Source organism: Aquila chrysaetos, chromosome Z, assembly GCF_900496995.4.
Source record: "Aquila chrysaetos chrysaetos chromosome Z, bAquChr1.4, whole genome shotgun sequence".
NCBI lineage: Eukaryota > Metazoa > Chordata > Aves > Accipitriformes > Accipitridae > Aquila > Aquila chrysaetos.
In genome coordinates, this window is record NC_044030.1 from 60,623,696 (window position 1) to 60,635,150 (window position 11,455).

The 11,455-nt window shown below is 40.5% G+C and overlaps 1 protein-coding gene across 4 annotated transcripts in view; it reads right to left on the reverse strand.

Annotated features, from left to right (window-relative positions):
• Positions 1-429, reverse strand: part of POC5 (POC5 centriolar protein) — a 30,479-nt gene extending 30,050 nt beyond the window's left edge. The window contains exon 1 of one of the 4 annotated variants that reach the window (XM_030005268.1): positions 331-429. The gene's annotated coding sequence lies outside the window, so the exon portion shown is untranslated. The remainder of the gene's footprint in view (positions 1-330) is intronic. The other 3 variants (XM_030005271.1, XM_030005270.2, XM_030005267.1) reach the window with 3 other exon arrangements.
• Between the last annotated feature and the right edge of the window lie 11,026 nt (positions 430-11,455).

The window sequence follows — 11,455 nt, forward strand, 5'->3', positions numbered from 1 at the left end:
ACCTGGAAGGCACAGCCGGGTAGGCACACGGATGAACAGGCAGGAAGGAGCACAATTCCGCATGTGAACAGGAGATTTTTTTTCTTTTTTTTTTTTTTTTTTTTTTTAAAGAGGGCCTTTAAGGCAACCAGCCCAACTACCCGGCGGCAGGGGGTGCCCACAGGCCCCCTCAGAGGGCGGTGGGAAGCTCGGGGGGTGGGGTGTGCGTGGGTGTGGGGACTGCGGGTTAGCCGCCGGGCAGGAACAGCGGGTTTATGGAGAAGGTACTGCGGAGGACACGGCCCCTCGGGGCGCAGCACCCCCGGCCGCCCCCCGCCGCCCCCCTCTCACCTGCAGGCACCAGCCGCCCCCGGCCGCCGGGCGAGACGGTTTCAAACTATCAGAGCGGAAGAAGAAGCACCTCTCTGATACGCTCAAGGCGCGTTTACAAGGCATTCTCTGATTGGGCAGTTTGGCGGCAAAATAGCCAGTTGCATTGCTCAGCCGGGGGGTGGGCGTGCTAGTCCGTCCCATCGCCGTCCCTCTTTCGCTTACGGCCGCTTCGCTCTCCCGCCGGCTTCTGCCTGTCAGCGGCTGCCGCGCGCTGATTGGCGGCGGCATTCCCGGGGCCGGCGCGCGGGCTGCGGCCGGCCGTTGGCGGGGGCGTGAGCGTGAGGGGCTGCGCGCGGGGCGGCCCTGTGGCGGTGCTGTGGTACCGCTATGGGCGGGCGGTGGCTGAAGGGCGTTTGAGCTCGGCCCCGCGAGGCCTGCGGTGGCTCCAGGGTCCTGGCCTGCGCCCCTTACCGAGCGGCAATGCGGTGGCTAATGGCCCTGTCAGTGCGGGGAGGGGGCAGTAGGAGACCGTGCCAGCCTAAAAGCTTGGGCTAGACAAGGTGGGGGAGCCTGGTGGTTTCTGTGTTGGAGAAGAGATACTGAAGGGAATTCCTGTGGAGAATAAGGACTCAAAAAAAGGGGATTGTTTGGTGGAACTACTTCCTTCTTAAATGTTTCCACCTATGCTAATTATGAAGCTAGAAAACCTCCCAGAGCAGGTGTTTTAAATAATTTTTGCAGGGATGTTACAGAAGGAGCTCTGGGCTCGTGGTTTCCAGCATTTCTCTCCAATCCAGCCTTTCTATAAAACCTTTCATAGGGTAGACATGCTAGATGAATTTAGGTCTTAAATTCGGTCTACCCTGTGGTAGAGCTATGTGTAGCACACCCCATCTGAGGCAAAGCTGCTGGGTCAGCAGCTGGAGCAGTAACTGCTTGGTGTGATCCCAGAGAGAATTGCTTTTATTGCTCTTATCTCAGGGCTATAATAAACAGAAATTCAACACCGAGTTTTAAAGATTTTCTATCAGGCGTCAAGGAGTTTGCTACTATCTTAATTGTTCTTTTTGTAATGCATGCTCTGACATAGAAAATCTTTTCAAAATAATTTACAGCTCTGAAGTCTGGCTACAGCTGTATCATCTGGTATGCCAGAGCCATAAATGTCCTGGTCAAGCTCCACAATATGTGAATATACGTTATATTGCACCAACATTTTGTCTGATAACATGACAAAGATAGCATAGACATAAAATATCCAAACATCCACAAAATTATAATTATATGCCCTTTATAAATGTTTACAGGAATATTTGTGTCTTGTTCTAGAATCTTTTGCATCTGTGAAACACAGTTAAACAAGTAAGGAAACCATTACCCCTCTTAGAGGCATTAAGTTCTCCTAAAGTAAGCCCTTTTCCATAGTAAAAGGCATACTTCAATGTTTGGGGTTTTTTTCCACCAGAACTCTTGCCTATTGCAGCATTCACTTGCCAATTTTACCTGATACGAAGCTTCACTAGCGTGGAGTGCTTTTGCTTCTGCTGCTTCGCACTCTTAGGTCTGGGCCATACAGAACATGCTCAAACCCAAGACTTCAGTTCCTCTTTTTAGAGTACTTTTCAAACTGTCAGATATATTCATGCAAAAATGTCTACTTTCTAGGTCATCTCTAAAAAAAAGACCACCGCAGCCTCTAGATCAATGAATAGTTTTAAATTATCCCAGGGTTGGTTTAGTAAAACTAGTAGGCTGGTAGAAATATGATCTTTGTGCTTTTTTTTTTTTTTTTCTTTTTAAAAGATTTTTTTTCAGGGATTTTCAGATAAATCTTTTATCATGGCATATATCAGGTATATATTTTACTTATTCCTAACTTCCCTGTTTTTATATATGTTACATTTGTATTTATACTCTGTTGTATTTATAATGTGTTTATGTATTTTTGATGCAAAACTGATTGCCCAAATCTTAGCTGAGGCTCAGCCCTAATCACAACCAGGTGTCTGATGTCTGTATAGGCATCAGCATAAGATATTTCCTTGCCACAGTCACATGATTTCGTGCAGTAAACTAAATTCTTCATTCCTACTTTTCTGAAATCTTATGTTTAATCCTAGTCATAACTTCAGTCTATAGCAAGTGACCAACAACTAACAATTAACAGAAAGCATTGCCCCTTTTCAGCCTCAATTCTCCATTCTAGCAATCTATACAGTAACCATCTGTTAACTTGAGGTATTGTGGTTTTCTTTTCTAAAGATTTAATCATAATTTCAGTTTGGCATTAGCTAAAGAGAGGTGCTGACTTGGTTAATATTAAATGCTTTAGCAGTTGGCACTTATCAACATTAGACTTTCCCAAGGAATAAAGCAAATTTCCCATATTTTTCCGTAAATTTGTAACCCTAACTACACCGAGAATCTTTCCTAAGTTGAAATAAAATAAGCATCTTCCAAAATTAAATTTAAATCATTCCCTACCTAGTAATACCATTATGGGTTCAGCTGTGTAGTCTGTTGAAGATCCTGCAATAAGCCAAACCCTTCAGCTCTCTATTACCAAACAATAATCCTTGTCTAAGTCTTAACCAGTACATCCATATTTGTTCAAAACCGAAACATGTTTGCCCTTGCCTGTGTTAGCTTCCATCTTAGCCAAGTACATATTCAGTCATTCCTTTTAAAAAACTTGGCCTTAAGAATGTCCTTGCTTTTAGTCTTGGCCATAGCCAAGTTAGCAATGTCTGCACCAAAACCTAAACACAAACAATTGGCTGTATTGTCATAAACTGCATTTATTGTCTGAGACCTAGGATGGGACCTTCTGTTGGCGGAAGTGACAAGCATGTGATTGGGTTTGCTGCACATGGGCTTTATTAGACTCTGGTTGTGACTGAAAATGGGAAAGGGATTAGGTTCAGTTTTCAACCCAGCAGGGTTTGAAGACGAGTTTCATTCCAGCATACTGTGAGGTCTCCAGGATGGGGATGGAGTTATTTAATCTATAGAAATGACTGGCTGGTCACTGTTTTTGTGGTTTTGATGGAATTTGTTTAAGAATAGTTTGGAGACGTATTTGGAGTTAGGATTTAGAGAAAGCAACAACAGAGGGCTGTTTTTAATGGCAGCATCTGGTAAGGTCTGCATGATTTGATGAGCAAAATCTCCAGCCTGAGTGACTCCTCATTATCATGGAGTCATTGTGTTTCATTAAGGCCTACGATGATACTCGTTGAGGTTAGTTTCCAGAAAAGCAGATTGGAAGGACTGCATTTGCTGATGGATTGTAGTAAGCATGAAGAAGTGGCTGGTTTCAGAGAAACATCTTTTTTTTTCAATTGATTTGTTTGTAAGTATGAATGATAGGGTCTTCAGTTCCTGTTAGAGTTAAATTGGGGCTAAAGAGGAACTGCATTTTGTAAGGTCTGCATGAATAGGAAGAGCACTGGGCTCGGAGCTTGTCCTGGTACTATTCCTTTTTTTTGAATGCAAAATTGAACCTGACATTCAGCTGTAATCATATCTTGGTGACCAATGCCTACATGAAACCAAGGCATAATCTATTTTCCCTCTCCACAACTGGCTTTTCTGCAAGGTCGCAGCTGAAGGAGGATTTTGTAATAAACCAAAACATTCCTGGACAAAAGAGAGTAGGGTTGTTACTGTACCCTAACATGAATTTGTAGGATTGGACCATCCCTAAACTCTAGAATACAGGTCATGAGGAATAATACTGTTTGTCACTGGACTGAGTTGGCCTCCATATCAAAGGGCAGGAGGCACAGTGGCATTCGTAGTCATGAAGCTTGGTAGGACGTCTGGTCTTAGGACTTCCTCAACACGTATCTCTGGTATTTAAGAGGCAATATAGTTAAGAGAGAGAGACCAGCTCCTCCAAAGAGCAATTTTAGATCACCGAATCCAGTCGACCTTTTCTGACCCCTCTAACTACTAAAAATCAGCCTCCAAATTTAGGTATTTGTTTGGTGTTTGAAATAAGATCATGTGAACATAGAACTACTGCATTGTTTTGAAATGCTTGTCAACATCTAACTTTTCAACAAGGCTTACGTTTGTCTGGTGTACTTCAGTGAACAGAGCACAAGTTCCTTTTCTCAGACCCAATAATGTAAGAGTATTATTCAAAATAGAGAGATGATGTACGCTTCTATCATGCTGTTCATGCTAATTTGTGTTGCACACCACTGGTGTAAAAAATATGATGAATCTTTTGGCATAAAATAGTTTTTTAAATACATGACTGCTATTGACACATAAGATCTAGCCTTTAAATAAGTGTTTAGTTTTCAGTCTTACATCTTTGGGAAAATGCAGACTTTCGAAAATTGAAGGAGATTGCAATGGGTACTCAAACCAGTCTTTGTGATGCAAACATCTACTGCTACTTTGTAATTAGATGGATAAAAAACAAAGGAGATCAAACGGTATAAAGCCGATTACTAGTATAAAGAGATAATTGTAGATAGTTAGAGACCAGTGAAATGACAATAATTACCCTATGCCTACACTGTGGATTTTATGTAGTATCTGATAAAACCTTCTCTTGAAACTTTCTGATTCTGAATTGCATATCAAAAATACCAGTCAACTTCAACGTTGGATTCTATAGTACATTAGAACGTACAATTATTTTCAGAGGGAAGGAGATTTTTCCATGCTTTTATGACCATATATGTTCATATGCTGCTCTAGCCAAGCAAATGCCACAGCAGTGATTGGAGCCAGGAAAGTACAGACTAGGAATTAGTTTTGGAACTGTTACTGTCCTGTGTTTTTTTGAAGGAAATAGGGAGAAAGGAGGCAGGAGGAAGGAAGTTGAACTGATTTAATAGTATTAGCATATCTAATGACAAAAGGTCATCTCTTTGTTCTTTGAAACAGTTTTGAAGGATTCAAAGTGCACAGTAAACATAGTCTAGTTTATATGAAATATTGGTGAATTTTTAGTCTTGTCCATAGTTCTATAGCTTGTTGAAACACCTTTTCAGTGTTTTTTTCCTGTTTTTCCACCATACCTACTGTGATTACTGTGATGGAAAAGCAGATGCTTTGTAATAACTTAAGTGTGGATACTGGAGTGATTACTGTTTGACTCCACCAGATTATCTATTTAGCTGGTTACTTTGTGAACACAAGATCTGTCTCCTCTCATGCACAGTATTAGATGCATTACTGTTTGACTCCACCAGATTATCTATTTAGCTGGTTACTTTGTGAACACAAGATCTGTCTCCTCTCATGCACAGTATTAGATGCAGCTTTGGCCTCTAGGTAGATCTGTGCCTTGTGCAATATAGTCTCACAATCATCTCAGACAGAAGTGTTGAGTGTCTGGAGGCGAAGAGCCAGGCAGAAGGTGCCAAACAGCGTCTTTTGGGGCTTCACATTCAAAGGACTGTCATATTATGGCTACTGCCTTGTGCAGTGGGGCCTTTGTAACTGTGTGGTCCAGGACCATTCCCTTCCTGTCATGTGAACTGAAATATTAAATATAGCTGACTGGCAGATCACCCATTTCAAGACTTAAATTTTTTTTCCCAACTGAAATAGAGAAACATTTTTCAAAATACCAGCATTTTGTACACAATTGAAATCCTAATTTTAGACAAAAAATAATGGCTAAAGATAACGTATATGGACACTGTGACAGTGCAGTTCCACACGTTTTGGAAGCTACTGGCATTCTTTTCTTTTGATAATGATGATAGTAATAACAATCATATCCTGTGAATATTGAACACTTTAATGTTAAAGGGCTCTATCTTCTACCTAATATCCCACTCTTCACTTGTAGAAATGCTGTTCTGACTGTCATCTGTTGTATAATGGTTAGTGCATATATCAAGTATATATCCTTCTCAGAGAAAATATGTGAATTGGAATTAGTACTGAGAGATTGAAAGTAGTCTGAAGCCTAGTATTTGCTGTGTCTGAAGATATATTGTCCCATTTTTTTTCACAGATGTATCAGCTTATAGCTTGACAGACACTTACAGGATGGTGTTGATGAGCCTATACGTGCTATAGGCCTAGTGAATGTGTTCATGTATACTTAAAAGTTTCTCCTAGGCCATCTGAATTTTTTCACTCGAGTAAGCTTTTTTGCATCAGTCAGTCAGTCTTCTCCCCGTCAGTAACAGAACGTATCATGACTACAGTTATGAATAGATTTTGCATGAATTGCAAGAAAGGTTTTTCTACCATAATGACTTATTGGCGTGTTAGATAAAGATTTTCAGTTGCACAGAAAAAAGTGCTTCTCTTACAGTGCATTGAGTAACAATACATTCACCTGTTTTTCAAGCTTCTAACTTTTTTCCAATGTGATACCACACATGAAACTGGATCTGTAGGCTTTGGGTGAATGTAAAGAGAATGCTTTCCTCAAGATTATTTAATCTTCCTTTGGCAGATTTTTTTCCTTATGCTAGAGAAATACCAGCAACTTCTGCTGTGTTTAGTCTTTAGTGGGAGAAATAGGAGACCAATTGATTAAAAGGAAGGCATTTCAATGATTGTTCTGTTCCAAATATTGAAAAGATTTGGAATGGAATATGCCTGAATATTCTTGCTTGCACTCTGTATTCTAAATTCTGTTCCTTGGCTATATATGTCTTCAGTAATCAGCTCTTCCTCTGTGGCAAGTAATGGTAGCACTGCAGTGACTAGAATACACTGTTTCAGTCAAATAATCTTCTATGTAAAGTACTTAATAGCAATGCATTTTTTTATATTTTTTATAATTAAAATAATAATTTCTGTTGAAAATGTCTGAATTGAAAAAAAAAAATGGCAGCTTGATAAAATTTTATGATGCCATGAATACTCTGCGTAAACCAAAACAGCGTTATAAGTCATGGGGTCACAGGCATGTTCCTGCTGTAAGAAACACTCTTGAATTGGTCCAAAAAAGCTCTGTCAACAATTTTGCCAAAAAGCCCCTGGAATATTTTTGTGGTAATGCTACTTTTCTTCTTTTAAACTGTAGAGAAAGGGTGATCGGTTAAATCTCTTCTCACAGGAAATCAAAAGATCAACATCCCTGGAGATCTTTCAGTGGCAGTGTGCCCATGTACAACGTATTTGTGATGACATATTCTGCTGCAGGGGCAGTAGAACACCACTGTGCTATAGAGTATTGAATGACCATAAAATGCACAGCATCAGCTTCTTTCAAGACTAGCATTAAGGCTGCCCATAAATCTGCTATTGAAAATCTTATCTGAAGAATGAATACTGGTTTTGGTTTTATAATCGTTCCTCACAGCAGCATATAGGGTTTTAAAGAAAGGTAAAATGTAAACCCATATTTCTTATAGGAGTCTATAGAAAGCAGTTGGCAGCAATTAAACTGTTTTCTCTGAAAATAAGTAAAAGGTTTTCCAAGCTTAATTATATTAACGATCTGTTCCTAAGGAAAACACAATCTTTATAAATAACAATTTTGATATTTATTGCTGTCTTTAAAAAATCTGCGCACTGTACTTGCTTTACCGCTTTTAAGAGGTTCTTTGCGCAAAGAAATACTAGGCTGGTTATCTGAATGAGGTTTCCATTATAAAGCGCAGATCCATTTGGCAAATGACATGCAAGAACAGCTTGAAATGATTAATGTGAAGCAGACTTCCGTCCTCCCTCTAAGAGCAGCCTATTTACATGAGTGATTGTGTAACAGTCATAATGTTTCAGCATCTCTCCAGCATCTTATGGCAGGATCAACACATTGGCTGTTGACAGCCGTAAACATGTACATTTGCATTCCGGTTTGAATGCTTCCAGCTCCTTTGCCTGCAGTCATCACTCCCTCTCTGCCCTTTCTCAGGCAAGTTCTGCAGTCCCTGTGCTTGCCTGCTCCGCATCATCGCAGGCTGAAGGACAGTTTCTTTCCTCAGAGCTGATTTCTTCCCAAGATGTGAGTCAGCAAGCAAGGGAGCTGACGACATTCCCAGGATGGGCCATGCAGCGATGTGCCTCTGCAGTGAAACAGCCTTTGCCCATGCAGGAGTCAGCAAGGATTTTTACATCACCTCTACACCAGGTGGCAGCATGTCATGCTGCTCTGCTCGTGAGCTGGATTTAAAGAAACAAACACAATAAGCAGCAGCCTGTAGAATTCAGTCATTACAAACAGGAAGAATCAGCTTTACGTGTTGAATCCTCATTTGTTCATATTCTGACCACTGCTTATCCCCCTGAGCCCTCGGCTCCTTTATTCGGCTTTAAAGGGGCTTTGGTATTTTAAAGGGCTCTGAAAACCATCCAATCAGCTTGAGGTGTTCCACAAGAGGTGTTGTGACATTCAGCTATAGGATAGCTCTCTAGACATGTCCCAGCACTCAGTGTGTACTAGGATGAAAATATACTAGGCTGAAGCTTGAGCTTGCATTGCTTAAGATGTGTGGAAACACAAAGCTGTCTAAAAGCCGCCATCTTGTTGTCCACTGTGCTTGCCAGGATGAGAAAGTGACGAAGGCCACTTTAGTCAGTTTGGTCCCTCTCCCTTGGATCACAACATAAAATATGACCAAGTGTTTTGGATACCGTTTAGAGCTGTAGAATTTTCTAGAAATTGGGGCTTAGTGGAAACTTAGGTTCTTTCGACAGTTACAATATAAGACTCAATACTGACAGAAGCAACTGTTCTTGATTACTCCTAGAATCCTGGCTCTGCTACCCCTTCCTTGTTTTTTAGAAATCAGATTAGAGTGTTTCTGGAATTTGTATTGTTATTTATATTATATTACATTATGTTACGTTATATTATATTATTGTGCTGGTTTTGGCTGGGCTAGAGTTAATATTCTTCGTGGAAGCTAGTATGGGGCTATGTTTTGAATTTGTGCTGAAAACAGTGTTGATAATTCAGGGATGCTTTAGTTACTGCTGAGCAGCGCTTACACAGAATCAAGGCCTTTTCTGCTTCTCACCCCACCCCACCAGCGAGCAGGCTGGGGGGGCACAAGAAATTGGGAGGGGACACAGCCAGGACAGCTGACCCCAGCTGACCACAGGGATATCCCAGACCATATGACGTCATGCTCAGCATATACAGCTGGGCTGGAAGAAGAAGGAAGGGGGGGACGTTTGGAGTGATGGCGTTTGTCTTCTCAAGTAACCGTTATGCGTGATGGAGCCCTGCTTTCCTGGGGATGGCTGAACACCTGCCTGCCGAGGAGAAGTGGTGAATGAATTCCTTGTCTTGCTTTGCTTGCACATGCAGCTTTTGCTTTATCTATTAAACTGTCTTTATCTCAACCCATGAGTTTTCTCACTTTTACCCTTCTGATTCTCTCCCCCATCCCACTGAGGGGGAGTGAGCGAGTGGCTGTGTGGTGCTCAGTTGCCTGCTGGGGTTAAACTACAACAATCATATCGTATCATATCATATCATATCATGTTGACAAAGACTGTTGGAATGCTGTTAACTGAAAGGAAGGAAGTAATTTAATTAGATGGTTCAGATGGTGTAAGAGTGTACACCAAAGCTACCTTTTTATGTTTTAGAGAGGATTGTTGGCATTCATTTTAAGATGCAAAGTGCTATATATTATGACAGTTTTTTCTTTCAAATTTTCTGGCACCTAGTTAATAAAAAAGTTCTCTCTGCTAATAAAGAAAGATTCCTAGTGTTTGAAGGACTAGCACCCCAATTCAGACTGTAATATACACTTGGGTTGCTGTTAAAATGCTTTTCAAACAAGTGTTCAGAAAGGCTGCCTACCTGTATATGTCTGTGGCATTCAGGCTGAAATGTCTTGCGTGGTATTTGTCCTGCTAACTTAAGGTATTTTTATTGCAGACATCTTCTTCTGGGCTATTCATTCTGGATTCCCCTTATAGTTGCTTAAGGGACATCCAAGACTGCCTCATCTGAAAAGTCTTTTAGTCTTTTATAGTCCTAGCAGAGAAACAAGTGCCTGCAGGGTTCAGTTGATCTCATACATTTCTAAAAGGTCAGATGAATCATACCACAGAAGTGCTTATCTCTGTTGTGACTATAAAGAGAGTCTAGACAACTAGTTCATGTATCTATGTCTTAGACATTTGCATTTGCCCGGATGATTCCTATGTTTCAAATTTACTTGTACTTCAAATGGAACTACAGACTCTGAGAGGATTTGATTATTAAACCCCGTAATTTGTCAGTTTGACACCCAAATTCTCCAAGCCTGGCTTAAATATTGATCTGAGTAATTCTAATCCATTTTTAAAGTAGACACAACTCCCACTGTATCAGGTGAGGGATGAATCTGCTAGGGCCAGTCTGACTGTTCCAGAGCACTGTGTTAACATAAAAACATAGTAAAAGCAATGTAAGGGAAGAGTCTTTGTTAAAGGTTTAAATGGCTTATTCTGTGAGGTTTGTACAACAAATGTAAGAAGCAAAACATAGCTGTGGTTAAATAAAAGTTTGTGAAGCATTTAAAATGTAAAACGTAAACAGCTAAACTGACAAATGAGACATTTATGAAAGACAGTATTAAGAAAGAGAATGGGAAGATAAAGGCTATATGAAAGAAATGATATAGACAAAATCAAATCCATGAACATGAACTGAAATTAAGGGAATAAAAGTGCTTATGGAAATTTTTGCAGCCTTAAATGAAAGAAGAAGGAGGAGAGGAAGAAGGGTAAATGTGTGTGCATGTAGATAAGCGACAGCATTTTAGGCAGAATGTCAAAAGCTTTGACACTGGGGTGAAGCCAAACAGAATCAGTGGCAGAGTGGAATGTAAGCTTGTATGGGAATACTTTACAATGAATTCATTAATCAGCAAAGTCAGAGCTACTGTTCTGGAAATCCTGCAAGAATAACCAGGTTTTAATTATTAATTTTTGGAGTCCATAATCTACCACTTAGCAAAGTGTTCTTTTTCAAGGAGACTAGCAGTGCAGGGTAAAATAAACACTGCCTAGCACTCACAGACTGTCTCTGATTATCTTTACAAGAAAACTTTGGGACAGTGATTGGAGGCTGAGGTGGCAAATGTATCTAAATACAATTGTGTCTAAAATGTATTGTGATGTACATAAAAACACCCCCAACTTTACACATAATATGTTGGCTTTTGAGCTGCCCATCTTCACTCAGGAACAAGGTCTTCAGTTTACAACAGAT